Raw genomic sequence first — 15,162 nt, forward strand, 5'->3', positions numbered from 1 at the left:
CTGTGATTGGCCAGAGAACACTGTTTACTTGGATACCCAAGTAAACAAAAGAACAACAATGTTGCTGATGGCTGGGGGATTAGCTCAGCCATCAACTACACAACAGCCCTGCAAAGCATGCGTTTGCAATACATTCTGCAAATGCATGCTTTGGATTGGCTGCTGGGGCTCCTCTCCCCCTCCCTCCCTGATCCCAGGGAGGCTATGGGAGAGGCGGGAAAAGGCTTCCAAAGGCGGGAAAGGAAGCAAGCAGCTCCCCTGAGGCTGCAGAAGCTCCTTTCCCACATTTTCCATGTAGTTCCGTATACTTCTGAATATCTATTTGGAAGTATACGGGGAGCCATATACGGCTCCCGAATTATGGCTGCAGATTGGATTTGAAAATATACGGTGCCTTATACTTCCGAATCAGGGGTGATTTGGTGGTTTCTTCGGTTCAGCCGAACCGAATGCACAATCCTATGGGGGCACGTCACAAACCATGAACGAAACTGAACCACATGTTCCTGGTTCGTGCCCATCCCTAACTGAGAGCAGGGCAAGACCTTTCATCCAAGGAAGGGCTGGCATTTATATGAAGATGGACTAGGGGGGTTGTTTGTTTGCTTGAGACAGATGGGACATCTGCCCCATCTCAGCCAGATAAATGTGTTTTTTTTACAACCCAGAGTAAAAACACTGAACCATTTTTGTCTGATGAAGGCTGCTTAAGAGCATACGAAAGCTTACATTCTGAATAAAACTTAGTTGGTCTTAAAGGTGCACTTGTCTACTGCTTTGTTCTATTGCTTCAGACCAACATGGCTGCCTACTGGGATCTGTCTACTGAACCCCTCTGATATCCAATGTCCTATTGGTTTATGTCCCATCCCGGCTGAGACGGGACTCCGCTGGGAGCCCCCCCCCACCCTCCGGGGCTCCACCGTACCTCACGGCCGCCCGACGCAGCCTAGCCACCTGACACAGCATGGGACTGGCGTGCCTGCCCCCAGGCTCGGGAGAAGTGGCAGAGCCACGGCAGCGGCCGCAGAGAGGAGAAGGCAGTAGCAATGGCCGGTGGAGAGGGTGGAGGAGTCAGGAATCCCGAGCTGCAGTGGCTAGTGCCACCACGCCCAGATGCAGCCATAACGTCCCAGCCCACTCGGCCGCCACATGGAGAACATGCCCCAGGAAGCCCTTCCCCAGTGTCCCCACTTATAAGCGGGGGCGAAGCTAACCGGGGGTGGGACCTGGGAGGAAGGGAGGGGACCAGGGGAAGGATAAAAGGTCAAAAGGCTGAGAGGTCGGGGAGGAAGGAGGCTGCTGCAACAGAAGGGCGGCCGAATGAGAAAGAGGGAGGAACCCAAGCACAGCCGGGGAGGACACGAGCACAGAGGGGGAAGCAATCCAGCTCTGTCCTCCCACATTCTGAGACCTCTGGGAAGCCTAAATGGGCCCAGGCCCAAGCCAGGCCACCAGGGGAGTAGCGGCCACGGCGGGGCGTGATGGGGGCCAGCAGGGGCGTGACAGTTTATAAATTTTGATGAGCTGCCAGAGTCAGAACACAGATTGGCTGAACTTTTCTAAAAACATGGGGAGAGAGAAAAGGTATTGTTCTTTGTGTGTGTGTGTGTGTGTTTATGTGTGTACATGTGAGGGGTGAGACCATAGGAATGCAATGGTAATATCCTTCTTACACATACACCCCTCTGCTTACTCCAGGTAGGGGAGAACAGCAGATGTCTGGTATAGTTTTCCAAAGTCAGGTTAGAAGTCTTTCTACATTTCATTTCCTTTGTTAGTATCTCTACCACTTAAATGTGCAGCTTGAATACTCTCTATAGTTATGCTAGTATAATAAAGCTTGTGTTTGTTTAAAAAAACAAGAGAAGAGCAACAGATACAAAGAGAAGTTAATTATTTCTACATTGGAATATCTAAAACCAACATTTTAAATCTTTGAAATTAATGCAAACTAAGAATATCTACAATAATGAATTGTTTTCAAAATAAAGCAATATATTTAAGCTGTCAGCTATCTGCATAACATGTTTTAAAAATTTTAAAAAATGGCCCACTTTGGATAATCAGGGTTATTTTATGTCTATAAATCAGTGGTTTCCATTTTTTAAATTTTCTATATCAACATCTGCTGGGAGACTCTTGCACATCTGCCAGAGAAACTTAGCATGTTCTAGGCCTCTTTTGCTCTGATTCACTGTGATTAAGAGATCATTCCCACATGCTTAGAAGGTCAGTCATCCTCCGTAAGGATGAGGAGTAATTATAGTTTTGCTTGAAAATGCCTGCCACTTTGTGTTCTTTGCCCCAGCAAAGTGTAATAAATGTGTATATTGTCTTTAGGGTGTTACACATGGATTGTTTGTCCAGGATTGGATGCTATTCAGGAGAAAGTTTTTTACCCACTTCCACATAGCATCGAAGTACTCTTTTGCTGGAAAGAATCTAGACTTCAATAAATGGGAGGGGCCATGGCTCACTAATAATATGTTCAGCAAAACATATATTCAGCCAGACTTGCTTGCCCCCATTTCCTGAAACCATTTGAAATCAGAAACATAGAGCATGCCGCTGGTGACTCAAGGAGGCAGGGACATAAGGGAAAGTACCATCACATTGGCAGTATGATATCATTGCTGGGTTGAACCCAGAAGTGACACCATGCTGCTTTAGGATTCAGTGGAAACTCTATGATTTTACTACAGAGTTTTCTGTTGAATCCTACAGTGTTGTGGTGTCGCTTCTGGGTTCACCTCAGAAATGTGTAAATATTAAACATGGCACATTAACCAGTGCAGAAAATGGCTTACGTAAGTAGAAATATGCTGCAGTGACAGCAAGATAATACATACCGCAATAAATAATACATTCTATACATAGTGGTATATTCCACAGTCCCATTTCCTTATTTAAAGTGCCTTTCCATTATGATATAGCCCTATTTCCTTTATAGCAATAAAGCTGCGTATCCTCTTTCCCTAAACTCTGCATAAACTCTTTATACTCAGAAGGCAGGACCAGAACCAATGGGTTGAAATTAAATCAAAAGAGTTTCCTGCTCAACGTTAGGAAGAACTTCCTGACCGTTAGAGCAATTCCTCAGTGGAACAGGATTCCTTGGGAGGTGGTGGGCTCTCCTTACTTGGAGGTTTTTAAACAGAGGCTGGATGGCCATCTGACAGCAATGAAGATCCTGTGAATTTAGGGGGAGGTATTTATGAGTTTCCCGCATTGTGCAGGGGGTTGGACTAGATGACCCTGGAGGTTCCTTCCAACTCTATGATTCTATATCCTATAACTTAAGGTAGGCTATTTGTTCTTGGAGCTGCAAGTAATTAGAAGTACCGTGGTTCATTACCTCTGTTCTCAGGTCTGGGATTTAGTCCTTTATAGCTTAGACAAAAGTGGCTAAAAGCAACTAACTGCTCTTCCTTGTGGCTAGGGAAATACCTTCTTATTTAGCACAGCTATTTTTCCACCCTAGGAAAAATAACTTGCTCATCACTACATAGTTTAATCCCTTTGTGTAATATATGGAATGCGTGTAATTGTATCCTAAAAACTAAATGTCATCTTCTGCTTGACTACATTGTCTACAAGTTCTTCTTAGAGAAACAGCAGTCAAAATCTATTTTAACTCAAAAGGATTAAATAGCTTGCTAAATGTTTTCATTGCTCCACCAGTGCCAACTAAGCCAACAACAGATACAACTTCATTGTTTTCTGTATCACCCAGGAATGGTTGGAACAGTTACGAAACTAATCATGAACTCTCTGAACTGATAGGTTAACAAACTGGAATGCTAAAACTTCAGCATGTATCTATCTCTTTTCATTCCCATATCACCAGACATTTAAATAATTTTAAAATTAATAGGGTATTTTTCAAAAGTTTATACAATCAGCTATTTTACCACATTCTTTTAAAGTGTACTGTTACATATGATTTTTGTACTTAATGTGTGTAATGTATAAATGGTATGTGATTTTTGTAAACATACAACATTGCGGCTGCTAACTTGCCTGGAGAAAAATGTCCTGTCCCTTTAGTAGAGTAGCCATGAAAATGGGTGAGTGACGGTTTTTATGGCTTAAAAGTAAATAACACCCCGTTAAAGCTCCATTAAAAGAACAGAACATTTTTCTCCAAGTCATTTGGTAACCCTACATGACAAACATTTACCATTTCCCTACTCATATCATAAACACTTCTAAGGAACTTTAAAAATCTCACTTTATTTTATTGAGATAAAGATTGTGGCTGTAGTAGAAACATGGGGGCACCACAGTAGCTATCTCAAGCTGTTGGCTCAATAGTTTCTGCAAGCAGGGCCAAACTAGCATCACAGTAATCTTGGGAGAAAGACACATGCCTGTCACATCAAGTAAAGAGAACCCATCCTTCTGAATGAACTCTTATAGCTTTATGCAGTGTTGTACAGATACGGATCTAAGCCATTGGGCTTGTATGCAATACAAAGAGCTGACGGCAACCCCACCTTGTTTTTAATACCCAGTCTGACCTGATTTAACTCCAAAGACTCTCTATAGGCAATGCTGGTTTTCACAAAGAATTTCCCTCTCTGTAAAGTTGTTTCAGTGCACAGGGTGGAGCCATTTTCTTCTGCTTGTGTTAGAGCAAAAGGGTAAAGGTCCCAGTGAGCTCGATGCTTGATCCTGTGCCTTATACAGCAGATCATGGGAACAGGTTTTAAAGTTTTAGTTAATGGGGAGTTTGGGAACATCCACACTAGTGCTATCCAGGCAAAGGTATTCTACAATGACAGTAGAATATTAACTCTGGCTTATGAACAGTGCCTTTCCAGAAAACATGGACATTGTAGAATTGTTGAGCCCAGTGGATACACTACAGAAGACCATGGCCCCCTCAGTTGGTTAATTTTTTTAACGTTTTGGGGTATTTTTCAGGAAGTATAAAAATAAGAGGAATTGTCTCTTGTTACAATGCACAATATTTACAAAGAGCAGGACAAGATGAAATACTGGAAAGTAACTGTCTGGCACAAAGTTTTGAAAAGCTTGCTAGCAGCCAAGTTCAACATCTATGCCACTGATGGAATATATTCTTGCTAAGTGTGTAACAATAATGTAAGAAAGGATAAAAATGTGTGTATTAATTATGGGAAAAAATCAATGTGCAGTTTATCTGGTATCATATAGCATTTTTAAACAAAATCAATACAACCCTTGAAGGATTTTTAAAAAAAATTATCAGTGTGAAAAGTTTTCATAGATGCTCTAAGAATAGATTTACCTGAATACTACCTACATAATTACACCTTTTCTAAATTGATTGCAGTCAATGGACTCATAAAAGTGTAACTGTTTAGAATTGCACTGTTAAGCTTTAATAATATTTTGTTGCGCTACTGTACTACTTTAAAAGAACTAGGATTTTTAAACTGGCAGTTCCAGTTTGTAAGTATACTGAATACTTATATTTAAACAGAAAGGTGGGATATTAATAGAAAAGTGATCACACTGCAGGAAAAGCAGGAGCAATGATACAAGCCAGATAATGTAAGAAGCAGAGAGCAACTGCAACAAGCTTTCACTAGTGACATCATTGCACATGTCACTGAATGCTCCTCCACAGTGGGTGGGACAATACTGAGACGCTAAGTCAATCTGCACCTGTGAGGATTACCATGCAATCCCATTTGAAGCCAAAAATATCTGCTCAAGTGAGCACATTGGAGAACTGGTAGTGCAGTGCAAAATGCACAGATGTCTAATAGGGTGGGCATGATGTTAATGGAATGAGTGAACCCAGCATCAGCCCCAGAGAAAACAAGCCAGTGTGAAAGCGGTCTTAGTTGCTATCACTGATCACCCTGTTCACACAACAGAAAGAGCCATACTGAGACTGGGAGTTTTGTCATCGTCTCTTGAACTCTTGCAGCACTCCCCAAACATTTGCTTCCTAGATTCTTAATAGACACTCTGGATTTCTGAAATAATTTTGCCTCCCTAGTTAAACACTTCACTATGTTGAAACTAGTGAATAATGCAAGCTGTATTAGCTTTTCCCCTCAGGAATTTGAAGGTTGTGTCAAAAGAGGATTTTCAGAGAACAGCAGGAGCACACAAACTTAAGATGTTTACTCAGTGTTTAGAAAGAACTCTTGAAACTTGAATTCTTGAAACTTGTATGATTCATCCTGTTAATACAAGCCAGGAAGATAACTAAGCTTACTGAACAATATTGTTTAGAAAAGTAGGCTTGCAACCTGATCCAGTATATATTTACTTGAAGTAAATCTGATCCTATTCAACTGAACTTTTAAGCATTAGCAATGCACCATTGAAGAGATTGATTTTTTTTTTCTAATAAAGGTACATCATTCTCCATGACAGGCTGGTATACTTCTTCCATAGCAGGCATATCTAATCAAATAGTTTTGTGATGCCAAAATACTTGCCAAACCAATTTGCTGATAGCAAAAGGCCAAAGAAATAATGATGGCTTCAACTCTATGAAAATCTATTGTATTTTGATAGCCTTTGTACATCCTCCTTGCACCTACTGGATCCTTGCAAGTTTTTATGAATTAAAACTTGGAGTTAAACTTGGAATTCAAGTTTTCTACTTGCTAAGTTTTCAGTAGAAGAAAAGGAATGTAATGAAGCCAAGGAGGGGAAGTACTAGAGAGAAATGCCTTCTGATCTTGTGGAACTAATCCAAATAACCCAAATACTTTGACTTAACCTGGTTGTGGATGAGGTTCAAAGTATGCTTAAAGAAGCATTTGACTTTTTGACCCTGAAATGAGGCACTAAAATAAAAGTACTGCCTTAAGAATGCATAGGTAATCACTATTTGATCTGTCAAAACAAAACTGCAGCCTGGTTCTTGCCAATCCGTTTTCACTAGCTACTGCAATGCCAGATTCCTAAGTATTATACTGCTCTGGTTTATGTCAAGAAAACCTGAACATGATGCCTGAAAGCACACCAGCATTGACGGCTGATAATGAAGTATCATTTTTGATTGATTGTAAACTGTACTTCCAACTACTTTCAACCTTGATTGCTCAAGGAAAGTAGTTCTTATTTATAAGATTTCAAAGTAACAACATAAACTTTTGACCTTTTAAACCAAAAGCTACATTCAGGTGATCATCTCAGTGAAAAGACATTTGAGCAATGTGCCTTATGGCCCTTCTCTGCCAATCTGGTTTGAAAGATATGGGGCTGGATGGGTTTAGTGCATGGTTTTCACCTCCCATGTAAATAAATCCCTCTTTTAATAACTTAGGGGACTTCTTGAAGAGTTCAGAATTAACTCTGCCTCCCTAAGGGAGGAAGACAACTGAGAATTATGCTCTCATCATCTCAGCAAATCCTTTTTCTCTGCCTTACAGTCCAATGAGGTAGGTCCTACCCAAAGGACAGTGACCTTCTATCCAGAAAAGAATAATAATAAAGTTCATGAAATGGAATGCCTGAGTCCCAGCAAACATATCAGTCACCAGTAATGCTATAATAAATCAGTACCTCAACAGTCCTTTTTTTGTTTTAATTTTATACTGAAAAGAGTGCCCTGCTTGAACTAAATATTGCTTTCTCAAGATACAAATTACAGAACACACAGAACTTGGGAAATGTGCAGTGTCTGCCTAATGGAGAAACAACTTCTATTCTTGCTTTAAAAACAAAAACAAACATCATTGCTCCGCACCCTCCTGAAATCCTCACAAGTGTCAGGGAAATTTGTGACCCCTTGAGAATGAAATCACTCTGCTCTGGCCCTTCTCCCTGGATAGGAGTCATAAGTGTGAACTAAGGAAATTTGTTCTGTTAAACATATAGCTGAAAACTGTTTTGTTTTTCTCTGAATCTCTACCATCCCCTTTTCCTTGTACCTCTCTGTGTGTAATAGCTCCTGTTAATTTGAAACAGAATGCTCTGAGACAGGCCTTGAATTCAGGAGCTCACAGGAGCACAGCTCTTGAACCTGAGGGTTCCCCCTCTTCCTCTCCACCTACCTACCTTCTCCATTGAATAGTAGGTGCAGCTGCATAACAATCCCTGGATGAATTCCATCACCTATTTTTCTACAAAATGACCCCTGCTTCTGAGACAATAACAGCCTAAAGCAGGTATCTCCACCCAAGTGCTTACCCATATGCCATAGAAACATACAAATACTTGGAAGTGGTTAAGAGGAGTCTAGTTCCACAATATCAGGAAAGGTTTGATTACGTTGCCATCCCAATAGATTTTATTCTTGAAAGGGAGAACCAGCACATAGGGTTGCCAGGTGTGATTCAAGAAATATCTGGGGACTTTGGGAGTGGAGCCAGGAAACATTGGGGTGGAGCCAGAAGCAAGATTGTGACAAGCATGATTGAACTCCAAAGGGAGTTAAGGTTATCACATTTAAAGGGACCACACACCTTGTAAATGTCTTCCCTCCACTGGAAATAATGAAGGACAGGGGAACCTCCTTTTGGGGTTCATAGAACTGGACCCCCTTGTTCATTCTTTTTGAAAATTGGAAGGTGTTTTGAGGAGAGTCATTGGATGCTATGCTGCAAATTTGGTGCTTCTACCTCAAAACACAGCCCCCCCCCAGATACCTGTGGATCAATTTTCCATTATACCCTATGGGAATTGGGCTCCACAGGGAATAACAGAGTGCCCAGCAGACATTTCCCCACACACATACTTTCTGGTGACCCTGAAATGGGGGGAGGGCCTCCAAACCGGGGGATTCCCTACCCCCTCTTGAGGATTAGCAACCCTACACCCACAGGTCTAGGACTGGGTTAACTGAACATATTGGCGGATACTACCAAAATAAGGTTGCCAGGTCTGTGTTGGAAAATGCCTAGAGACTTAGTAGGTGGAGCCAGGAGGTGGGGTTTGGGGAAGGGAGGGGCTTCAGCATAGTACAATGCCACAGAGTCCACACTTCAAAGATCAGTTGTAAATGCGGGAGATCTCCAGGCCCCACCTTGAGGCTGGCAACCCTAAATTATAGAGACAGTATAGTAATTTTGGAGTATACATTATTTAATATATAATGTCTAATATTCTATGCTTTTGTTCAGAGTGCAGTAATCCTAGTCCTAAAATGTTTCATCCTATTGATTGCACTAATTTACAATGTGTAATCAACTTTCAGTGAGAAAGGACGGCTATAAATACAGTAAAAATAAATAATTTGGTGCAATATATGAGGTTAATCTGCAAGGTTAGTCTAGAAGAATATTTGATGTGGACAAAACAAAAATGTTAATACTAGAACAAAGAAGAACATATTTCATTTCTATCAGAAGCATACAAAAATCTTGTTGAACCATAATCAAGAGTAAGACGCCATATTTCAGCTTTTGATACAATTACGATGTAATTGGATAAGAATAGATTTCTTAAGCTGGAACTGTAAATGGGCCCTACTTTAACAGGTAAAAAGGGATGAATTTTTAACGGCTGAGTAATATCTGGTCATGACTCATAATTTCACCAGTCTGTTTCCATATGCTGAATCAATCATCATTTATGTATTGTCCTAAAGAGTGTGTCTGTCTGTGTGCACACAGTCACATAATCACTGTGTGGTATGCTCTAATCAAATAAAAATTCCTTGTGTTTGAGCTCACTGTGCTACGCACAACAGCTAAAACTACTCAAGATAAATGCTGACAGCTTTCATAAATAGTAGCAGATACTACTAGAAACAAACTCATTCTAAACTGTTACAGACTATTTATACATATAGAGTTGCCAACCTCCAGGTGGGGCCTAGAGTTCTGGAATCACAACTAATACCCAGACGACAGAGATCAGTTCCCTTGGAGAAAATGGCAGTTTTGGAGGGTGGACTCTGTGGCATTACACTCTGCTGCTTTCCCCCTTCCCCAGTATCCACCCTCATATCTCCAGGAATATTCCAATCCATGGCTGGCAACCCTAAGATGCAAAGTTTTGCATGACACACAGTTTACTTTCTCTTTTCACTAGCAAGACCAGGATTTCTTTGCCGCTTTTCCCTGGAATTACTTTTAGAAGCCTTTCATATATTGCCAAATAAAGCAGTGTTGTAATCTGGAAGTACAAATTGCTCTGAAGCACATCAGGGAGACACTGGGATCCTGGCAGCTGTTTATTTTCCTAGAGAAGAGAGCCATAAAATGCATCCAAGTCAGAGAACAGTTAGATTTCTGCAGAGAAACAATGCACCACATTAAGCCACATGGAATGGAACTCCATCAACCTTACAAAGAAACTTGCACAGGTACAGAAACATTCCCATGATTCCACACTACACACTTACATTAAGAATTGCTGCGTCCATTCCCAATTGTCTGATGAAGTCTGCTTAAGAGCATACGGAAGCTTACATTCTGAATAAAACTTAGTTGGTCTTAAAGGTGCATTTGTCTACTGCTTTGTTCTGTTGCTTCAGACCAACACAGCTGCCTACTGGGATCTATCTACATTTCTCTACCTGTCAGGGAAGGCAAGATGGTTGGCTGTTATATGATCTGAGTATTGAGATGTGTGGGATGTGCACTCTAGATTAACTGGGAGATTGGAGTTCACTTCCCCACATGGGGCAACTTCCCTAAATCTGAACTGGCTAGAAGTTTCCCACCAGCAAAGGCAGGAAGGATAAAAGACTAGTAACACACATTAGCCTTTATTCAAATGCTGTTTGTATATCAGAAATAGATAAATACAGGAGTAGATGGAGTCAGGATGCACATTTGTTCCACAGACATCTGGGACTGGGGGGTATGTTGGAGGTACATAAGAACATAAGAGAAGCCATCCAGTCCAACACAGTGGCCCAAACGCAGGTGCTTAGGGGCCCAAAAGACCCTATCTGAGCCTGTCAGGGGAGGGTGGGATATAAATCTGATAGACAGACAGACAGACAGACAGACAGACAGACAGACAGACAGACAGACAGACAGATAGATAGATAGATAGATCAATCTGTGATATAATTGATAGACTCTCTGTACAAAGAGGATGGCATGAATGTGGTAATGTTCTTTCTTCATGTAACCAGCTTCAGCAATGGCAGAGGTGTATCTTTATTGTTCTACTCCTCTACTTTATTGTTCTCTCCTCTACTCCTTGTAGCTCCCATTTAGGATTGGAGTAGAAGGTATGGGCCAACAAAGAAGCAAAGACATTTCTGACAAATCTCATAAAAGTGAAATTGGAAGCCAGCGGAGGTGGAACAAGGCTAGAATGATATAGTCCCTTCCAGGGCTGCCAAGCCTCTCACTATGGTGGAAGGCCTTCTGTTGGCATCTGTCTCTGCCCAGCTCCACTGGAGAAAAATAAAAATGTGCTCTGCTATGTCATTTCTGGGGAAAACTGGAAATGATATAGGGTAGCTCAAAGAATTGCTGAAAACATTATGGTTTTACTGTAGAGTTTCCAGTAATTCCAAGGGCTACCTTATGTCACCTTTAATTTTCTTAATGGGGCTGCAAGGACATGGCAAAAGCATTTTGCAGTTTATCTATGGATATTCCTAAATCCCATCTCCTAGGTTAGGCTTGGTTTGTTTGCTTTTTCTTTCCCGTTTAAAAAACCATATCATCATAGGCATGAAAAGGCACTGGAAACCATACATTATAAGGCAAGATCCTCCACCTCTAGGCTCTAACTTTAACAGATAATCCAAACAACTGCAAACCTACAACCATAGAGTAGTAGAAGAAGATATTGGATTTATATCCCACCCTATACTCTGAATCTCAGACTGGTTTCGCACTCAGCTTGCCCCTCTGTCTTGTTCCTCTTCTCCGCGCAACGTCCTTTGGATTTCCCACTATCTGCTCCGGAGCTGCAGGAAACATCGCGTTTTTTGTGGGGCAAATGGAAACTGGTTTTTAGCGGTTTCCATTTGCCGTTTGAAAACCGCGATGTTTGCTGCAGCTCTGGAACAGATTGTGGAAAATCCGAGGGACGCTGCGTGGAGAAGAGGAACGTGACAACAGGGTAAGCTGAGTGCAAAATCGGTCTCAGAACGGTCATAATCTCCTCTACCTCCCCCCACCAAAAAACGGACACCCTGTGAGGTAGGTGGGGCTGAGAGAGCTTTTACAGCAGCTGCCCTTTCAAGGACAACTTCTGTGAAAGCGATGGCTGACCCAAGGCCATTCCAGCAGCTGCAAGTGGAGGAGTGGGGAATCAAACCCAGTTCTCCCAGATAAGAGTCTGTGCACTTAACCACTACACCAAACTGGCTAGCACTTTATAGAGCACTCTATAGAGAATGCTTGCAAGCAAGGAATGAATACAATAGTTTTAAAACCTGAAACAGCACTTCAAAGACAGGGCAGAAGTAAATGAGGCTTGATTTGATTTATTAAGCAGGAATTCCAAGAAAGACAAAGAAATGTAAATATATATATATTAGAATAGGAATTAAAAATACTATTTTTTCATACAGCTAAAGGTCAAGTCTAAGAAAAATGATACAACCTTAACACCACTCATATGGTGATCAATTATATATTGGAAGATATTCCACTTTCTACTTAACAACTCTTTTGGCTGAATGATATTCCGTGTGTTGACTATGTTATATTCGGATGCAATAAATAACATATGTCTTTCATATAAAGTAAGGCTGTCCCTGCTCTGGATGCAGAATGGATCTTCAAGTTTAAAATGTCCAACTCTTGACTTAATAAAGGAAATGAGCCAGAATCCTTCAAAACAATCTAGAAAGTCCCAGGTTCAGTTCCCAGTATGTCCATTTAGCAGGTGATACAAGATTTCTGCCTGGGACCAGGTAGAGCAGCTGCCAGTCTGAATAGACAGTGTTATATTTAATTAAAACATTTTTATGCCACCTTTCCACCTGATAAGGGTCCTTAAGGTGGTGTGCATTAAAACATTTGGACAATTAAAAGCAACGTTTACATTTATAAAATAATTCAATTAAAAGACAAACAAATAATACCAGACCCAGGGAGGAGGATCAATAATGATTATTGGGGTTATGTCAAATGAAACAAAAAATACTTCCACCCACACCTACAGAGGGAGACAGATGAATCTCCCTTTGGAAGGAGTTCCAAAGTTTTGGCAGTACAGTACAGTTTACCATATGATTTTTGGGGCTTCAGCCCACCAATGGACAGCTGGCTACCAGGGAAGACCCATCCCTAAACAGGGACATTGCTGTGTGACTCCCCCAACATGATGACATCACCCAGAAGTTACCGTATTTTTCGGACCATAAGACGCACTCCCCCCAAAAAAAAAGTGGGGGGGGAAAGTATGTGCGTCTTATGGAGCGAAGGGACGATAGGACGTACCTTCCTCCGGGGGGGGGGGGGAGGGGGTGGTCCACTGCCTTCGATCCCGGCACTTCCCCCGCGCCTGCCTGCCTGGCTCCAGCTCTGCTTCCAGCAAGTGCTGGGATTGCTCCACGCTGCCCCCACTGCAAACCCAGCGCTTCGCGAGCGCCGGCTGCGGAGGGGGCAGCGCGCTTCCTCCGTGCCTGTCTGCCTGGCTCCAGCTCTGATGCTTACAGCAAGCGCCAGGATCGCTCCCACCGCCCTCCGATCCCAGTGCTTGCTTTAAGCATCAGAGCTGGAGCCAGGCAGACAGGCACGGAGGAAGCACCCGCCCCCTCTGCAAACCCAGCACTTTGCAAGCGCCGGCTGCGGAGGGGGCAGTGTGCTTCCTCCGTGCCTGTCTGTCTGGCTCCAGCTCTGATGCTTAAAGCAAGCGCCGGGATCAGAGGGCGGAGGGAGCGATCCTGGCGCTTGCTGTAAGCGTCAGAGCTGGAGCCAGGCAGACAGGCAGGGAGGAAGCACGCTGCCCCCTCCGCAGCCGACGCTCGCAAAGTGCTGGGTTTGTGGTGGGGGCAGCGTGGAGCGATCCCAGCGCTTGCTGGAAGCAGAACTGGAGCCAGGCAGGCGTGGGGGGAGCGCCGGGATCGGAGGCGGAGGCAGAGGATCGCCCCCCAGGAGGAAGGTGCGTCCTATGGTCCAGAGCGTCTTATGGACTGAAAAATACCGTACATCATCATGCCAAGGGCATCGTGTGGGAGATATTCTGGTATTTTGGCAACTCTATGGTTTTTTGGCCTCAAAACCATAGAGTTTCCCCAAATACCAGTGTCCCTAGTATGACATCCCCAGTGTGATGATATCAGTTCCATGTGATGTCATCACACTGGGAACATCATGCAATGTCCCCACCACCCTCAAATGCCCACCAAATTCTCTTGCTCCAGGCATTGTATGACCTGGCAACTCTATACTACAACTAAAAAAACCTTTTATTGGGTTATCAACCATCCAGCCTCAGATGGTTGGGGCAAATGAAGCAGGGCCACTGAGGATGACCAAAGTGAATATGTAGATTCATATGGGAGAAGACAGTCCTTAAGTTATGTTGGTTCCAAGGCTGTATTGAGCTTCAAAGGTCAATACTGACCTTGATGGATGAATGGCCTGATTCACATATTTATGTATACTTTAGTATTTATTAACTGTCTATGTAAGAAACTTATATTTTATTTACAAGATTTATAGCCTACCTTTCAGCCCTCATCAGGCTCAACAAGGCTGGTAATAATAATAAAGACACATCTTAAAACCAAAGAAAAACACATCATTTAAACAAAATCAAAACTAAAATACACATACAACCTCCCTGTCATGATCCTAGACCTAGTGAGGCCTACAGGCTCCAGGGAGTAGCTACAGGGCCTTCATTTCCCAGGATCCCTTCTGTCCCTCTGATTGGGTGGGCAGCAGTTTTGAAGAGAAATCTTGCCCAGAGGAGTGGGACCTGGAAGGAAAGAAATAAAAAAAACCAAGCTAAAGAGGGAGGGTTGTTCTGTCTGGAAAGACTGGAGCTGGAGAGAAAGCAGAAAGAGGGTTCCTTCTCCCAAGGAGTGGTGAATCTGTTGCATTAGAAGCAGGGGTGGCCAACAGTAGCTCTCCAGATGTTTTTTCCCTACAACTCCCATCAGCCCCACCCATTGGCCATGCTGGTTGGGGGTGATGGGAGTTGTAGGCAAAAAACATCTGGAGAGCTACCATTGGCCACCCCTGCATTAGAGGAAGGGAATGTATAGCTTTGCTTTCTTTGTTTTTTCACTTCCACTTTTAAAACCACTTGTTGTTTTGAGCACTTACAATAAACTTA

The sequence above is a fragment of the Heteronotia binoei genome, chromosome 2 (assembly GCF_032191835.1).
Source record: "Heteronotia binoei isolate CCM8104 ecotype False Entrance Well chromosome 2, APGP_CSIRO_Hbin_v1, whole genome shotgun sequence".
In the NCBI taxonomy this organism is placed as follows: domain Eukaryota; kingdom Metazoa; phylum Chordata; class Lepidosauria; order Squamata; family Gekkonidae; genus Heteronotia; species Heteronotia binoei.